Source organism: Suricata suricatta, chromosome 10, assembly GCF_006229205.1.
Source record: "Suricata suricatta isolate VVHF042 chromosome 10, meerkat_22Aug2017_6uvM2_HiC, whole genome shotgun sequence".
Lineage (NCBI taxonomy): Eukaryota > Metazoa > Chordata > Mammalia > Carnivora > Herpestidae > Suricata > Suricata suricatta.
Genome location: NC_043709.1, coordinates 58,285,132 through 58,293,540, shown reverse-complemented (window position 1 = coordinate 58,293,540; position 8,409 = coordinate 58,285,132). Strand labels below are relative to the sequence as shown.

Sequence of the window (8,409 nt, the reverse complement as noted above, 5' to 3'; positions counted from 1 at the left end):
ATTTTTTGATAACAGATTCAATTTCTTCACTGGTAATCAGTCTATTCATGCTTTCTATCTCTTCCCGTTTGAATTTTGGCAGTGCATGTGCATTTAGGAATTTGTCCATTTCTTCTAGGTTGTCCAGTTTGCTGGCATATAATTTTTCATAGTAATCTCTGATGATTGCTTGTATATCTAAGGGATTGGTTGTAATAGATCCTTTTCGTTCATGATTTTGTCTATTTTGGTGCTCTCTCTTTTCTTTCTGAGGAGCCTGGCTAGAGGTTTATCGATTTTGTTTATTTTTTCTAAAAACCAACTCTTGGTTTCATTGATTTCCGCGACTGTTTTTTTTTATTCTATATTGTTTATTTCTGCCCTGATCTTTATTATTTCTTTTCTTCTGCTGGGTTTGGGTGCTCTTGCTGCTTCCCATCTAGATCCAGTAGGTCCTCCATTAGATTTTGAATTTGCGTTTTTTCTAATTTGTTGAAATTGGTCTGGGTTGCAATATACTTTCCTCTTAAGACTGCCTTTGCTTCAGCCCAGAGATTTTGGATTGTTGTATTTTCGTTTTCATTTGTTTCCATATATTTTTTAATGTCTTCTCTAATTGCCTGATTAGCCCAATCATTCTTTAGTAGGGTGGTTTTTAACCTCCACATTTTTGGAAGTTTTCCAGACTTTTTCCTGTTGTTCATTTCAAGTTTCATAGCACTGTGATCTGAAAGTGTGCATGGTATGATCTCTATTGGTTTATATTTATGCAGGGCTGCTTTATGCGCCAGTAGTGATCTATTTTGGAGAATGTGCGATGTGCACTCGAAAAGAATGTGACTTTCCTAACTTCAGGATGCAGCATTCTAAATATATCTGTCAATTCCATCTGTTCCAATGTGTTGTTCAGGTCCATTGCTTCTTTAGTGATTTTATGACTGGTTGATCTATCCATCGCTGTCAGTGGAGTATTAAAGTCTCCTTCAATTAGCACATTCTTAATAATATTGTTTCTGTCTGCAATTAATTGTTTTATGTATTTGGGCATTCCCGAATTTGGTGTATAGATTTTTATATGTGTTAGCACTTCCTGATGGAGAGACCCTGTAATTATTATATAATGTCCTTCATCTCTTGTTACTTCCTTTACATTAACATCCAGTTTGTCTGATATAAGTATGGCTACTCCAGCTTTCTTTTGGCTTCAAGTTGCATGATAGATATTTCTCCATCCCTTTACTTTCAACCTGAATTTATCTTCAGGTTGAAAATGAGTCTCTTGTAGACAGAAAATAGGTAGATTTTGTTTTTTTTATCCATTCTATTACCCTGTGTCGTTTGGTTGGAGCATTCAGTCCATTTACATTCAGTGTTATTATTGGAAAATGTGGGTTTAGAGTCATTGTGTTCTCCGTAGAATTCATGTTTATAGTGGTGTCTCTGGCACCTTGTATTCATTGCAATATTTCCCTCATAGAGTCCCTCTTAGGATTTCTTGTAGGGTTGGTTTGGTGGTCATGAATTCTCTCAATTTTTGCTTATTTGCTAACACTTTTATCTCTCCTATTTTGAATGACAGGCTTGCTGGATAAAGGATTCTTGGCTGCATGTTTTTTCTGTTCATCACATTGAAGATTTCCTGCCATTCCTTACTAGCCTGCCAAGTTTCATTAGATAGGTCTGTAACCACTCTGATAGTTTTCCCTTTGTATGTGAGGGCCTTTTTCTCCCTAGCTGCTTTCAGAATTCTCTCTTTATCTTTATATTTTGCCAGTTTCACTATGATATGTCGTGCAGAAGGTCGATTCAAATTACCTCTTAAGGGGGTTCTTTGTGCCTCTTGAATTTGAATGTCTATTTCTTTTCCCAGATTTGGGAAATTATCAGTTATGATTTGGTCTGGTGTCCCTTCTGGGCCTTTTTCTCTGTCTTCCTCTTCAGGAATTCTTATGAAAGGGATGTTGTTCCGTTTGATGGTATCACTCAGGTCTCGAATTCTCCTTTCCTGCCTGGATCAGTTTCTCTCTCTTTTTTTCTGTTTCCTCTTTTGCTATAACTATATCTTCTAATTCACCTATTCTTCTCTCTGCCTCATCAATCCTTGAGGTGGCTGCCTCTGTTACTCACCTCATTTATAGCCTTTTTAAACTCATCACACTTATTTTGAAAGTCCCTAGTCATTGTCTCAGTTGATTCTTTGATGCTTTTTTCAACCCCAGTGATTAATTTTATGACAAGTTTTTTTAAATTCTTGATCCGGTATGTTGTCTAGATCTGCCTTGAGCAGTTCTGTGCTGTGACTTCTTGCTGGAGGTTCTTCAGGGGAGAGTTCCTTCGTTTTCTCATTTTTGCTAGTTTTCTGTCTCTTGTCACCTTTAGAAAGTTCGTTGTGCATGTGCACCTGTTAATATTGCTCTTTTAACGGAGCTTGTTGACTGTCCAGGGCCTGTCCTTTCAGGTAATATTCTTTTAATGGTATCTCTCAGTTTCTCTTGTTGTGCCTTTGAATATTTTCTTTCCCTACTCAGTGATATTTGGGACTCGCCGTCATGCACACTTTGGCTTGTTTCTTGATGTAGCCCTAAGAAGGAACACAGACAGACAAACACAGAGGGAACAGAAGCACACAAACGCACAGACAAATAAAACAAACAAACAAATTAAAAGGGGGAAGGAAACAAAGAAAATGGAGAGGGAAGAGATGAAAAGAAGAGAAGAAAAAAATAATAAAGGGGATCAGAGGCAACAAAGACAATGGACAGTCTAAAAGTGTATGACCCGTTGAGGGGAGAGGCAAGGATGAGATACAGGAGAATATATCTGGATTGTAAGAAAGAAAAAAAAAGAGGGAGAAGGGAAAATATGGGGTAAAATTTTTTTAAATTTTAAGTAAAAAAGGTAATAATAATAATAATAAATAAGTACAGAAAAAAAAGAAAAAGGAAGAATAAAAGAAAAAAAAACAGCACTTCCCCTTGTGGATGGGCGTGGTTTGGTGTGGTAGGCTAGGAGGCTGCTCTCAGAGGCTCTGCCTTGGTGACTGCAGAGAGTAGAATGGTGGCATGCCCAGCTCCTCTGGAACTAATCACTGTAGCCCACTCTAATGTGTCCAATTTCCTTGTGACACAGCTGAGCCAAGTTATATTTTCCAGGCCTGCCTCAGTTCAAAGTCCTAGTCCATGCATTTTATGCTACCACAGATGAGATGTACTTGCTTTGGTGGCTGGCTTCTTAGGGGGAGGGATCAGTTTCTCTTGGCTCAGGCTGGGATTTGCGCTGCCCCTGCCTGAGGCGAGGTGTGTGCAAGAGGTGTAGTGCACGCCCTCACAGACACTGCTGCAGACTCCCAGTCCCCAGTCGTCGGTATAGCCATCACCTAGCGGGAGGGAGCAGTGTCTTGGCACTGGGTATTCACTCTGCTGCCGCCTGAGGCGCTGGGTGCTGCTGGAAATGAGCTGCACGCTCCTGCACCTGGAGTGTGCTCCCCGGCCTCCACAGTGCCAACTCCCTGCCAGGATTGCATAGGGGTGGGGGCTATTTTTTCCCTGTTGGCACCAGGGATTTGAATCGCGTGGCCAATGCTGAGGGCGAGTTGTGCTGTGGAAATGAGGTGCGTGCTCCCACTCCCACACCTGAGGTCGTAGTGAGCACTCCTGGCTCTGCCGCCATGGCCGCCAACTCCCCGCTGGGATGGCTCAGGGCTGGAAGCTGTTCTTTCCCTTGTGCCACCTGGGTTCAGGGTTTGGGCTACCCAGCTGTTATATACGGAGTGAGAGTTTCTCTCTCCAAGCGCGGTTAAATGTTCTTTATCTCTTCCCCAGAGACAGTACTATGAGCTTGTTCAGTCTCTCTGTCTCTTCCCTTTGTCTCGGGCTCCACACACTTGCCCAATGTTGGGCTGGGGCTCCAACCTGCCTGCCCTTCTAGGGCTGGCCCATTTTTCAATTTCCCCAGTTCGCACTCACTCACTCAGGTATCTTTGAGGTTGTCTTCTTTCTGGAGTCCGTATTTTCTCCTTCCGCTCTTGCAGATGAGAGTAATATCCTTCTCAGTTCAATAGATGGGGCAGTCAGAGTTTACAGAGCTCCCTTCCTCTCCGCCATCTTGGCTCCTTCCCCAACCAGGCTCCTGCTTATATCTTAAATAAATTTTTAAAAAAATGATCTACTCTCTTAAACTTTAAAATTTTTTTAACGTTTATTTATTTTTCAGAGAGAGATGAACACAGACACACAGAGCATGCATGGGGAAGGGGCAGAGAGAGGAGACACAGAATCTGAAGTAGGCTCCAGGCTCTGAGCTGCCAACAGAGTCTGACGCAGGGCTCAAATCCATGAACTGCGAGATCATGACCCGAGCCAAAGTCAGAAGCTTAACTGACTGTGCTTTCCAGGTGCCCCTATGCTCTTTACAATGTTTAAGCACACAATATAGTATTGTCAACTATAAGTACGGTGTTGTATCACAGGTATTCTCCCCACTGCCCCTGACAACCACCATTCCACTTACTATTTCTGTGATTTTGACTGGTCTAGGTACTTCAGTGTAAGAGGAATTATACAATATTTGTACTTTTATGTCTGGCTTAATAAAATTAGCATATTACCCTCAAGCATCATTGATATTGCACCATGTCAAAATATCCTTCCTTTTTAATTCTTAATACTATTCCATTTTATGTGGAAAGCACGTTTTCTTTATCCATTCATCTATCAGTGGGCAATTAGTTTGTTTCTGTACCTTGGCCTTTGTAAGTAAGGTTGCAATAAATATATCTCTTTGAAATTCTGATTTCAATTCTTGTGGATATACACCCAGATGTGGATTTGCAGGATGATTTTCACAATGCTATATTTGAGGTTATGTATAGTTATATATAAAATCTTCATCCTAAAGAGGTAGTGGCAGTGTCATTTTATTCTCTATCACATTGGTAAGAGATGAACATACAGTAAAACCTTGGTTTGGGAGCATAAGTCATTCCAGAAGCATGCTTGTTATCCAGTGCACTAGTATATCAAAGCCAATTCCAAGAACCATTGGCACAGTTGTGACCATATGATGTTCACGTCACATATTACTTGTACTGAAAGACATCACTCGTTTATCAAGTTAAAATGTATTAGAAACATTTGCTCGTCCTGCAGAACACTCTCCAAAAAATTACTCACAATCCAAGGTTTCACTGATATTCATCTTTTGCATGACGAGTTTGTGTTAAAATAACTATTCTTATTAAATTATGAAATATAAACAACCACTACTCTAGAGAAATATGTAAATATGTATGAACATTTTAAGTATCCAAATTTATAATCAGTTACTCTTTTTGTGGAAACTTAACTCTCAAAAGGTAAACGTACAACAATGCCAAGATGTATATGTGTCTATGCATTTGAATATTATTCATACTGGGGAAAATTTAAATGCTCAGCAAAAAAGACTTGATTCCTCATGGCATATCCATAAAGTTAAACCATATCCAGCCATTTAAAATAATGCTGGAAATGTTTATGCTAATATCAAATGATTAACTATTACTTAAAATGAGTATTTCCTAATTAGCTATAAAATCCTTAAAATTATACATATCACATGAATACAACTCTTTTAAATTGAAAATGTCCATATTGTGATATTTTCTTAAAGTGTACTTGTCTGTACAATGATGATAAAATCTATGATAATCCAATTATTAGCTAAATCTGTTTGTGAAGTACCACTATTGGTTATACAAAGGTAATTCATATCCTAGTTTTCACTTATATAGTATGTTTTAACAAGAAGATATTGTTCAAGGATTTTTTTAGCATTACATTGATTCTCTGTGGAATGGACATTAATATGCTCATTAGTAAAAAATAGCTTTGGTCAACATTATTTAATAAAATATATCTTGGATTTTATACTAATATGTTGGAAGTAAATAGAAATGTAAAGGTGAAATTTAAGTTGCTCCTAATTTTATATGTAAATTAATTATTTAACTCAATTGGAAGAAGTATTTCCTAAGGAAATTACAGCTGGAATGACATATCTCAAAAGACTTCAGTATTTCTAAAGTTATTTCATAGGTAGTGGAACTAAGCACTTTTTTCCCCATAGTTCTCTGCCAGTTTGCCTTTTACACTTTGAACTGATTCTCCACAGAGTTAAGAATGATACACAGGTCTTTAGGAATATGAACATTAGAAAATGTTGGTTTATTTTTGCAAAGACTCCCTGCCCCAAATATCTGGGCCTCATCCTACTGGATAATTTATTTGACTTCTCCTGGGACATGAGTGCCATAATAAACTAATTAAAACATACTCACCAAAGTTGATCTTGCGCATGATTCATCAGTGTCCCATTACTATTTTCCCAAAAGTCATTTAGAATTTTCCCCCAAAGGATATTTCTGAAGTAAAAAAGTATTTCTGTAGCAAAACACATTGAAAGTGCTAGGTTTACTTTTTAACTAAGAAAAATAAATGGAAATGGCCCTCTGTGAAATGTCTGAATAACTTATCAAAAAATATTTCTAGGTTGTTTTTCTTTTATGACTTCTATCTGAAAATTTGATATGAAGATGGCAGGTGGAATATTTGAAGATTCCAGATTTGGGATAACAGTGGAAGAAAACATGAGAAAATTGGTCCATTAGATGTTTTGAGATAAAACATCAAAGTTTTATGAAGAAATATACTGTTTTGTGGGAAGAGAGGAAAAACAGTTATTTCTCCACTAGCCTACCGTTTGTCTTTTGATTTAACATAATTGAGGGCATTAGTTTGCATTCCGTGTTTCACAATAACCATCAACCTTTTAATAACCTGTAAGTATTCTCAGTTTATATTCATCTTTTGTTTCAACTTATATTCATTACATAGCATTGATTACCCTTTGGTGTGTTTCTTTCCATATATATATGAATATTTTGTAAATATCATAAAATATGATATGTAATATATACCTAATATACATTATATATTATATGTCTTATATAAATAATATATATAATAATATGTATTCAATATTGTAATCAATAAACTGAAATATACAAATATTTTAAATGTAATTTTTGCCAATTAACCAAAATATGGAATACGTTCTTTAATTTTGGTACATTTATACTTTAGAAAGACAGATATTCCTGGTGTGGGTGTTCAAGATAGTTCTAAATAACATATGTAAGGTATCTGGATATAATTTCTGTATGTAAGTATTTCTGAACATCATTAACAATATTCTTTGGACATATTTTTTGATATTCAACTATTGACTAGATTTTTTAAATTATTAGAAATTTTGAAATAAAATATCACTAAGTTAATTAAATTTTCATATATAGACACCTTTTTATAATTTTAAATCCAATATAGTGAACATATACTGTCATATTGGTTTCAGGTGTACATACAGCGATCCAACAATACGCCATCCAGTGCTCATCATGACAAGGACACTCCTTGATCCCTGTGACTTATTTCATTCATCCCCCATCTTCCTCTCCTCTGGTAACCACCAGATTGTTCTCTACAGTTAAGACTTTGATTCTTGGTTTGGAAAGACACCTCTTTTTAGAGAATCAAGAATAAAGATTGGAGTTCAAAGGCTCAAAAAGTATCTAGGAATACAGTGTATAATGGCTTGAAAAAATACGGATACTATTTATATAAGCTATTGTTTAACATACATAAAAGTTCATAATGCAACATTAGAATGACTCAGTTTCTGAGTTTTTACAATGAGAAGGGCAATAAACAAACTAATAGAGGTAGTATTCACTACCTCTTAAAAAGAACACTTAGAATTTTCACTAGAAAGTACTCATTAGGGTTGGATTGGTCACTAATTTCCATCAGCAGTAGGAATTTTAAGTTCAGGAAAGATGACATAAGAAAAAGATACATAATGTCCTCTATATTTTAGGAAAAAATAAAAAATGAAAAGAGCTCATGTTCAATCAATATATTTACCATGTAACATTTGTAAAAATGGAGGCAGAGTAATCATGTAGCAATAAATCAGATTACATTATTCAGAGTAAAAAGACTGATATTAAACACAGAAAATATATATAGAATTAGGGAAAATGAGGAATGTGTTTATAGAAACAAAAAAATTTAAGTCCCAGATATTTATGTTGAATTAAAATAATCATTTTTAAAAATATGTGCAGATATTAATCTAGTCTAACAGATTTCTTGATGTCTGTATTGATTTTGCCGTTAAGATTTGTGAAAAAGCACCACCAGAAATGAAAAATAGAACATCAGTGACTGACTTCATCCTCCTGGGTCTGACTGATAATCCAGAAATACAGGTTGTCATTTTCTTCTTTCTATTTCTCATGTATGTACTGAGTGTTACTGGAAATCTCACTATCATCATTCTTACCCTGATGGATTCCCACCTGAAGACCCCCATGTATTTTTTCCTCAGGAA

General features: G+C 36.3%; 1 protein-coding gene across 1 annotated transcript in view; it reads left to right on the top strand.

Moving 5' to 3' along the window:
- LOC115304355 (olfactory receptor 6C65-like) overlaps positions 1 to 8,409 on the top strand; it is a 15,121-nt gene that overhangs the window by 6,356 nt on the left and 356 nt on the right. The window lies entirely within an intron of this gene.